Here is a 10,845-nt window from a genome sequence, read left to right as displayed (position 1 = left end):
GCAGGTGCCAATGACCACACTATAATTTGCATTACTAATCTTTGAGCCAATAAGGAAGCAGGGATGACTAGGCAGATTAGGAAAAGAATAACTGATACCTAAAGAAATGGAAAATAAAATTGGTCAAATGATGTATTAAACAGTTTGAAGAAAGGGTTTGAGATCTGGCAGATGTATCTAAAGAAATTACTCAAAGTGAGAGAGGCAAGTCAAAGGATGAAAATTTAAAATAAACTAAGCGATGGTATTTGAAAGCCCACACAGATTTGTATCTTGATTCAATAGTATTTGGATGGAAGATACCCCAGGACTATTCTCCTAAGGTCTGACCACCCTTCAATCTCCGGTCCAGCCCCTGCCTCCAGACTACCTTTCAGCCAGCCCATGCCTCCAAGACTAGCTAACACTGTATTTTGTGACCAGTGCCCTTTCTACAACAAAATCTCCCAGATCCTTCAGGATCATCCACATGAAGCCAAGCCTCTATCCACTACCTGGCCAACCTTTATTTGTGAACCTCTAACACCTAACTCCCTCTAGGCTGTTTTAATTGCAACAATGTGGCCCTAAAGAGTGTGTGCCACTTCTTTTGAGTTGGCAAGACAGATACACGCGGACACCAAGTGCCTCCTTATAGAACCAATGTGGTGACAGTGCCCTTCTTTGAGGGTAAGTAGATGCTGTCTCAAGATGGATGCTTTAGAGGCCTTCATGGTTTTAGAGACTAAATCAAAGTTGGCTCTGCTAGATCTACATCTCTGGGCTCTGCCAGCATAGCCCCTTACGTCTGTGACTTCCTGAAGAAATACATCCTAAACCAGGAAGTGAAACTCATAAAAAAGATGGGCTTCCACCTGATCAACCTTCAGAGGCCAGACATGGATAGTACCTCTTTGGAAGACTTATTGCCAAGCATAATTAAGAGCCTTCTGAATTCAGTGGCCCCTTCAAGGGCCTTGGCTGCAGTCACCCTGACCATGGTGATACCACCTGAACCTCTGCCACCATCACCAGAGAAGTTGCTTATACATTCTCCAGACACTTTTCCAAGTTCTGGACCAGTTGGAAACAATAAAGATTTTATGTGGAAAAACAATTTAATTTAAAATAATTCAGAATAATTAAAATTAAAATATTAAAATAAACAAGAATGAGCTCTAAAATAGACCTAATCAGAGTCCCCAGAAGAATAGGGAAAATGGAGCAAAGGCAATATTTGAAGAGAATTTTCTAGGACTGATGAAATAAATATCTAAACATGTCAGAGTGAAATTGCAAGATAGCAGAGGCTAAAAACAAATCTCAGAAACAGGAAGATAGGAAAGAGTGATATTCTGTAAAGAAATAAAATTAATGAAATAAGGGTATTATAACACTATATAATACAATGTAATTTAAAGTTTTGGTATATTTCTTGATTTTTATTGTGATTCTAATTATTATAACACTAATGAGTAAAAAATGTATTAGTAACTAAAAATTCATGAAAAAAGTCTTTAAATGCTTGAAGTGTAATTGTTAACTAGTCGACCATCTGTCAAGAATGAAAATAAAGGCTTTTTTAACAAAAATTAAGAATTTACCGTATCATTTTTTAGTAAAGCAAATTCTAAAAGAATATATTTTAAGAAGAGTGATGAACAAACAAAATAGTAATGTATAGGTAAATATAATTTTCAAAAACACTGTTTTTAAATTGTTTTTTTTTTGGTTGTTTTATTATTGAGTTGTAAGAGTTCTTTTTTTTAAATATTCTAGATGTAAGTTCCTGATTGGATATATGACATACATACAAATAATTTCTCCCAGTCTCTTGGTTGTCTTTTCCATTTCTCAATGATGATGTTTGAAGAGCAAAATTTAAAATTTTTTGTTAAATTCCACTTATCAGTTTTTTTCTTTTATCATTTGTGCTTCTGGTGTTGAACCTAAGAAATGATGCTTAATCCAAGAGCACAAAGATTTACTCCTATGTTTTCTTCTATGATTTTTATGTTTTATCACTTACATTTAGGTCAGTGATACATTTTGAGCTAATTTTTGCATATGGTGTGGAGTACAGAATCCAACTTCATTTTTTTACATGTTTTTACCCAGTTGTCCCAGCAACAGTTGTTGAAGAGGAAGAAAAAGTTTTAAGCAGATCAAAACCCCTTGGCTGCCACACCTAAAGAGAGCAATCCAAATCGCTGCATGTGTCTTTCAAAGCTTTCTTCATAGTTTGGCTCCAGCTTGCCTTCTCTGATTCAACAATCTTTAGTCCATTTGCAAATATTTCTTCAAATTCAAATGAGTGCCCTATTCTTCCCTAAATACATCTTCCTCTATACTGTAGTTTGGGCCTGGTAGTACATTCTCTTTTTTATTTCCACATCTATCTTCCTTCTAAATGCAGCACTAAGGCTTGGCTCTGTAAAGTTTTCCTAAACTTCCTGTACCTGAACTCATTACTGCCTTCTGAATCTCTATAATAACAAAAATCATCTGAATATGATTTAGTCTGGTAAGACCTTTCTCTCTCTCTCTCTTTAATTTTTTTTTCTATTGTCACTAATATTAAAAACAAAAACAACCTCTGTTACTTAATTCTCTGATTGACTGTAGAGACCTCTTTAGAGCAGGATCTGTGTCTCTTAGTTTGTGTCTCTTCCAGAGACACACATGTTGTGGCACAGCATTTTCAACAGAGAAAGTGATAGATAAATGCTTATTGATTTACTATTACTGATGTCTCAAGGAACCAAATGGATCCATAGATTTGCATTTATGTGGAATACTCATTCATCTGTAAAACAGAGACATGAAAACTGTTCTGGGAAAACTACAAACTATAGTCAGATCATCTCAAGTGCATTTAGAAGCTAGGTATGCCTATGCTGAAGCCTTTTGTAAAGTGAAACTTAAGGCAAAATAATCATTATTATATAAAATTTATATAACAATGATCACTGTTCAATGATCTGTCTTGTCTATGTGGATTTTGTCTGTTACTCTGCTGTTTCAGTGAATTTTCTGACAAACCTGTAGCAAGCGTGCAGGCTCTTAGAGACTCTGGAGTGACCATGCAATGCCTGCCCTTCAGGAAGTGGGGCATACTGAGCTGTGCCCAACAATGTCTGACCTGAACTTGAATCCTAGCCCTGCACATCCTGGCTCTGGGGCCCTAACAACCACCTTCACTAAGCCCCAGTTTCCTTATTAGAAATTGGGGATAATGACAAACATCTAGTCAGGCTAAGATGCACCTCAGATGCACCCTGGCAGCACTCATGGTAGTGCCAGCCTCTAGTGGCCAGTGCTAGAAGCCTCCACTCTTTTTGCCACTTCTGCACATTGCAGCATGATTTAGCCCTGCCTACTTTTCACTTCTCATACTCTTTACCCTCCAGTTAATAGTCCCAATGGTCCAAGGACTTTTGCTACAATAAGTCATCTTCTGATGTCAGGACAAGTTGATCTCTGAAAGTGGTAGCTGTCTGAATCCATGCTAGATTTGATGCACTATCTTATTCCACTCACATAGGCCCACTTAAGAAATCAATAATCATTATAATACCAGAATAGGACAAATGTCTTCTGCCATTTCAAATGCCCCATGGCTTTCTCTGGCTCATCATTAAAAGTATCCAGCCAGGATCACAGGGAGAACAGTGTAGCACAGAGAAGACACATAGTGGCTGTGGCATCTTATTACACTGATGGACAGTGACTGCATTGGTGTATGGGTGGGGACTTGATAATATGGATGAATGTAGTAACCACGTTGTTTTTTCATGTGAAACCTTCATAAGAGTGTATATCAATCTTACCTTAATAAAAAAATTCAGCACCATTAAAAAACAAACTAAAAAATAAACAAACAAACAAATAAATAGAAGTATCCAGCCAGTTGGAAGATAAAGAAAGGCCTGACCTGGGCCTGCATGGGGATGGTAATCACACCCAGAACCAGGATCCTGGGTGACAACTCAATGTCTGATCAATCTGGGACATTGGCCGACCATACTTATCAGGACACCAGACTTTGAATACTGAGTTAGAATTAAGTTTCAGCTAAAATGAGGCATGCATTTTCTCTATCTTCTTTAACTATTCATGTGGTTGATTAAATGGTTAAACAGTTGCTACTTTGCCTCTAAGAAAAATTAATTTCCTGTTCCTTGACATGTAGTTTTGGTTTAATACTATTTAGAAGAACTGCTAATAGCCTTCCCTTTTTGCTTCAGAAAAAAAAAATGTCCTCAGATGGAAATTTTCTTTTGTTTCCCTTCAAGTTCACAGACACTCCTACCCTCTGAGCAAGCCTGGAGAGCATTAAAGCTGTCCTGATTATTTTTCCTTGAAAACATATTTCCACTGTGAACAAGGTCATCAGTACTTCTAATGTGCATGAATGCTCTGACACTGATTAAGCAGCATGGTGCCTGGAGAATGTTCTCCTACCTTACATGATTTCCATCCTTAGGAGACAATAAACAAATTCCTTAATAAGGCAGACAAATATCTTCAAAGTCAGATTCCAGCCTGTGTTTCCAGTTCAGTTTCGACTCTCTCAGGCTGCTACCTTTTCATCCTACCCATCATTTCAAACCATTAAATTCCTACTCACCTTTGAAGATCCAGCCCCAAAGTGACTTTCTCAGGAAAGCCTTCCCTAACCCTCTCAGGGTGAGCCAGCCCTTCTCCCAGCTGCATGCTACCCACAGCCTCTCACCATACAGAGCAGTGCTTCTAAAACTCCAGGGTTCCTGTTAAAATGCAGATTCTGAATCTGGAGCTGAAGACTATGCATTTCTAACAATCGCCAAGGTGATGGTGATGCTGTTCCACAGCAACACAGAGTGGTAAGGATACACAGTATGGGGTTTTGTTCTTACTTGTGTATTGGTCTCTCTTCCTTCTGCTTTAGGACAGTGTCTATTTCATCTCTGAGTCCCCAGCACTGAGCACAGAGTGAGCGGTAAAACCAAACTATTTGTCCAATGAGGACTCCTCCCTTTTCACACTTGCTAACATCAGCTTCCTTCTTCCATCTTTACAACTACTTCATAGATTTTTATGCTGTCTTTTTTCTCCCTCTTATGGCAGATCTTTCATTTTTGGTATTCATTTTATTTTTAAAGCAGACACAGGCTGTTGATTGCTTGATACAAACCACCTGGCCGGGCAGATGCCAGTGCTCAGTGTGAGTGTGGCTCAGATCTAGCGGAGGTGGGACTAGGATTTCACCCTCATTAGATTCCAGTTAACTAATGTGCATCCTAGTTTTAGATGTTGTACTTTGAGGATGGTGGAGGAAGGAGAAAGTTGGTGAAGGATGACTGACCTTCATCTGTCTTGTTCCACGACAGTCTTGGGTTCCCTTGCATGACGAGCAGCACTCATGAGTTAAAAAGGTCTCATTTTATCACCCTGTGTCCTATCCCCAGACCTTTTTTTTTTTCCTTTTCTCTCTGATTTGTCTTTTCTTTTTTTTAATTGCATGCACATTTCTGTAGTCTGAAATGTACAATGGGTACCCAAGCAAAGCTAAATTATATAATAAAGTGATACAATATATTGTTAACCTTAAAATAAAAGAGTTACTTTGCCAGCAAAAATGGGTTTATTCAGGAAGAGAATTTCAATTCAGGACAAGCAAGCCATGGCAAAACCATAGGCAAGTCTGGAGAACAGAGGAGAGGAACATTCTTTAACAGAGGAAAAGGCAGAGTTGGGAGAGTGGTCATAAACAAAATGAGAGTTTAAAGTATAACTGCTTCTCATTGGTTGAGTTGTGACAGTCTCTCATTGGCTGGGCTGTTGCTGGAGCAGAAGAAAAACCTTCCCTCACCTGCTGGTATAGTAAAGCTAAAGCAGTTAAGGACTTGCAAGGTCCATCTCTTCCAGTTGGGTCTGCAGTTGACACAGAGTAGTAGGGTGTGAGAGCTCCTGCTGCTGGCCTCCCTCCTCCATCAGTGAGGTTTCCTTTCACTGTCCCAATACACAGAGATGACTCGCCATGAGCATTTGAGATGATGCAGTTCTGCACCACTTTAAGATACTAAGCAGCCATAGGATACCCCACCTAGAAAGAAGCTTGCAGAGATCATCTGGTATAAACCTATTTTCAGGTAGGGAAATGACCAGAGACAGTAGGCATAGAGAGCCTCTGAGCCATGAATAGAAACCAATAAACTCCTCTCTTGTGGGTGGAAGCCCTTGCTCCTGAACCTGATCATAAGGGCCATCCCACTTCAGTGTACTTCTTGTGTCTGGGGAAATCTGGGGCCCCTTTTGGCCTCTGCAAGCTAATTTTTATTTTTTAGGTTCTGGGTGCATCACTATTCAAGATTTTGATTGTTCTACTTACCCTTGATTCACATGATGCCAGCTCTAGCTCTAGCTTTAGCTTCTCTCTTCTCAGGCCCTGGGCCCTGCACTTTCCATCAGACATGACTTATTACACTTGGTCACAATTTCCTGTTTACTTATCTGTCTCCACTGCACAGACTGTGAACCTCTGAGGGCAGGGATCCTATCATGTTCACTGTCCCCAGCACAGTATCTGGCATATAGGAGAGTCTCAGTAAAGGGAGAATGTACTTGTCAGGAAAAGGAGAGCCTTAGTGCACCCACTGTGCCTGCATTCACGTTTGTTTGTAGACCCATCTAGATCTGATAGTCACTGACTAATGCCTGCTGCAGGCTTAGCTCAGCCCTTTGGAGAAGGATGCTGTTAGGCTCTGACCCTGGGACTAGTTTATTAAGTCCTGTTTTCTCTCTTCAGGGCTTTTCAATGATGATTCATGCATCTTGTAAACTGGTGTTAGTGTTCAGAAGCAGTGAAGCTACAATATTCTCAGAAATAGCAAAGAAATCATAATTCATCAAAGCAAAAGCTGTGGTACATCTGCTGCCCATTTGTAGCAGAAGAGATCAGTTCTTAATGACTAAAAACGGTATCTCATAAGACTTGCACACCTTTATCCCACTCCCTAGGCACACCAAATATTTCAATGGGGTCGTTTCATCCTACACTTTACACTGGAGATTGTGACTTGAGCAGATGACTCAGTGACAGGTTTGGGGTTTAGATTTAAGTCCCCAGTCACTTTTTTGTCATGCTTTTCTTCTAAGATAAAGCAGTAAGTCACTGATTAATTGTGGTAAAGGGGTGAGCTTCCAACAGTTTGGAGGTAATGAACTCAGCATATCCTTAAGTATTATGGAATTAAGAGCCCAGTTTCTCAGCCTCCTCTGAGATTTGTTACTTCAAACTTGACCTCAACAAGGGAATCACCAATTGCAGTATGGCCCCTTTCTCTGAGTCAGGGTCTGGTTCATGATATTTCCATGGAAGGATGACAAACCAAACAGAAGAAGTAAAGCTAGCCACAAATGCTTAACAATCGTAAACACTTAAAAATGTAGATATTAAAAATATGATGCAAACCTTCCTAAGAAGACATGACCTGTCTGTGAATCACACATAGCAAAGGCCCTCTCATTTCATAGTCCTGTGACCTTCCATAAAAGTCACAGTAGAAAACACCATAGTTGGGAGAAGCAGCAGCACTTGAGAGAAAATGAATTGCCACCTGAAGGGAGGAAAAAGGAAAGATACTCCCAAAGATTGGAATTCTTGAACATGCAGTCATAATTTTTCTGAAGGAAAAGGGCTGAAGGATCCTTTATTTTACAGAGAGGAGTGCTTCTCAAATTTAATGTGCATCACTGGGGTGCTATTTAATAAGGATTCTGATTCAGTAGATTCATTCTGGAGTGAGAACTTCTGACAAGCTCCCAGGTAATATTGATACTTCTAGTTTGTAGACCCCAACCTGAAGAACAAGGACATGGATAATGATGGAGCCCAATTCCTAGAAGATATTGAACACATACACTCCTGGGTCTCTGAGTTCCAAACATAAGGTTTATCCCCCACAGTTTCCTTAGAGGACAGCAGAGACCCTCTTTCTGGCTGTAATTCACAGTGTGAGTAATGACTAATACCTCCTTCCCTCTCCTGAGTCAAGCATGGAGAACAGGTTGCAAAGTCTGTTTTGTTTGTTTGTTTGTTTGTTTTCTGTTTTGGTGGAGTTTAAATAATGAGACACTGTTTCTTATCTGAGGATGTTTCAATAACTCAGTTCTTCCTCATGAAACCAGTCTGAACCCAACCAAAAACCTCACTGATTAATCCCTAAGGCCTTCACCTCCAGCCCACACACTTCATATAAAACAGGAGACTATCCCAATCTCATCAGCTAACCTTAGTCCACACTTCCTCCTTGCTTTCACTGGAAGCTAATTATATTGTTGTAGTTCCTAAATCACCATGCTTATAGTTCCTAAATATTTTTCAGAAAAAAGAAAAGGATTAATAAGAATCAGGAATCCAAGTTTCTTAATGTTTCTTTTAATGAAAAAGGCAAGTAAAGCAAGTGGCATTGCATTCATAATTTGTAGGTATACTGGAATTCGGGTGTCAGGGATTAAGCTGAACCTGGCAGGCCAGGATTAGGGCGATTTGCTCAATGCTGTGATGTTTAAGGTGACCCAGGAGAGTTGGTTACGTAATGGGAAATGCTTTCAAGATACTCTTAAGAGAAAAGGGACTGCAAGTTGTGAAGACAGTATGACCACCACTGTGTCACAAAGTTGAAAACTATATAAGGAAGAAAGACAGGAGAGAAAACACTAAATGAGGAATGAACTTCACTAAATGGTTGAGTGAGAGGATATGAATCTCTCATCATAATTTTTCTGTGCTTTTAAACTTTTCTATAACGTCTTGGCATTGCAAAACAAAAAGAAAGATCTTGACTCTAAAGAGCAGCTCAGTTAAGAGTGTCCCCCTTCTAATGATTTTACAGCATCTTACTATGCTGATGGACAGTGACTGTGAAGGGGTATGTGGGGGGGACATGGTGAAGGGGAGAGCCTAGTAAACATAATGCTCTTCAAGTAATTGTAGATTAATGATATCAAAAACAAACAAACAAACAAATAAATAAAGATCCTGTCGGTCCAGGACCATCTACTGCAAAATAAAAGTGTCCCCCTTCTGTCCGATCTGTTAACTACTTCAGTGTTCTTTCTTTCTGTTTTATTCTTTTGGTCTCTCTGTCTTGCCTTGTCTGCATATTCAGGGCTGAGGGCTCTACTGTTGCACCCAAAAGCAGGGACTGCTTGGGTCTTTCCCCATGCAGATCATACTAGTTCTCCAAGGGTAACCAGGAAGCACCATTCTTTTGGCCTCAGAATATTAAGGTCCAGCCCTGCATGAAGCAGAGCCTGCAGTTACCCTTGACTCTTTCTCCCTTGGGGACCTGCTGACAAACTGCCCCCAGCCCAGCTGATCCACCTTTGTAATAATATGTCTCACCCTGGATCCTTCCTCCCTGGGCCCCACTGGTACAACTGCAATTCCCACAGGCCTTATTGGCTGCCTCCTCTGTTGGGGGTGCTCAGTCTTGTTTCTACCTCTGCCTGGTTTCCCACCAGTCTGCCACCACCTTTCAGAGTGATTTTTCTAAAATAAAATCTGACTGCATCCCCTCCTTAAACCCTGAAGAGGCTCCACAATGCTTTGAGGACTCAAAGGCCTATGAATATTAGAGGCCCTTTGTTGGGCCAGGCTGATGTTAGCCCTGCACTGGAGTCCTTGATGCCAGGCCACAGAGAATGGCCTCTGCAATGGCCTGACGTCTGTCCCAGACCTGCCTGATGCTTGCCCTGGACCTTTGCCCACAACACTCCCATCCACTCCAACACCTTTTCCTTCTTGTCCAGAAAGCCCTCCGTGATACACCTGTCCTTACTCCAGGCCCCAAGAGGGCAAGCTTCGGGGGTTAGGCTGTCTGGCCCTGCGTGGGAGGACCTCATACTCAAGTGGTCACATGGTTTGTGGATTTCAAGCAGCCTATCTCCATTTTACAGGAATCTCGGGAACTCCTTAAGTGAAACCAGGCTTTCTTTCTTTTTTTTTTTTATAAATAATGCCATTTCCTTTATTCTATGGGACAATCTATTACATGTTTATATGTTAGAGCATACATACAAAATAAACACAGTGACATTATTTCAGACCCTAAGAGACACATAACAAGTTATTCTTTGAAAGATTTCCTAGTTTGTTTTTAGAATCTTAGTGTTTGTGTGTAAAGTTTTTCTGTTCATTGCTTTCATCCTTGTCTTATTTTTTTCCCACTCAGAACATAAATTCTTCTTTTCCTGGTGGTTGGGAGCCATCAGTATGTGTAATTTTGGTGGTGCTCTGCCCTCTGTGGATACTGGTCAGTCTATCCAGGGCTATTTGCCCTGCACTAAATGGCCCCAGGTTCCTGAGTGTTTGGAGTTACTGTGTCTGGTTGGTGGGGTTTTTTTCCCTACTCTTTTGTCTCCTTGTCTCTTTTGCCATTATCAGTGTCTCCCGTCTCCAGAAGTAACCCTTTCCCCTGCGCTTTCCGTTTGCAGCTTCTAGTCTGCTGACTGATGGAAACAAGGCAAACGTGAAAGGTGGTCTTAAAGTCAAAGCCACTGGCATGGAATCCCTCCCAAGAACTCTCCGAGGAGCAGAGCGTGTGAGCTTTGATACGGAGACCTTGTAGGCACAGTAAGTGACTTGGTCTTCTTTTTGCTGAGCTCTCCTGGTTCTTGGCTGGGCTTTAGATTACTTGAATCCTAGGAAAAATGACCTGAGAGGAGTCAATTGTTGTTATATTATTTTCCCATTGATCTCATTTTAGAACTCCAGATCAGTGGCATCTGAGGGCTGAGGGCTGGCTGGGTCTCAGGAACTCCATGGACCAGGGAGCCCTGCTCTGACTGGTCGGGACCCTGGCCAAACTTGTTGCAAAC

General features: G+C 40.8%; 1 protein-coding gene across 1 annotated transcript in view; it reads left to right on the top strand.

Annotated features, from left to right (window-relative positions):
* Positions 1 to 4,717: 4,717 nt before the first annotated feature.
* The window catches only part of OGDHL (oxoglutarate dehydrogenase L), a 68,188-nt gene continuing 62,060 nt past the window's right edge, over positions 4,718 to 10,845 (top strand). Inside the window, exon 1 of the mRNA XM_036927203.2 lies at positions 4,718 to 4,844. The gene's annotated coding sequence lies outside the window, so the exon portion shown is untranslated. The remainder of the gene's footprint in view (positions 4,845 to 10,845) is intronic.

This window comes from Manis pentadactyla, chromosome 8 (assembly GCF_030020395.1).
Source record: "Manis pentadactyla isolate mManPen7 chromosome 8, mManPen7.hap1, whole genome shotgun sequence".
In the NCBI taxonomy this organism is placed as follows: Eukaryota; Metazoa; Chordata; class Mammalia; order Pholidota; family Manidae; genus Manis; species Manis pentadactyla.
Note: the sequence above shows the minus strand (reverse complement) of the source record. Positions and strands in the feature narration are given on the sequence as shown.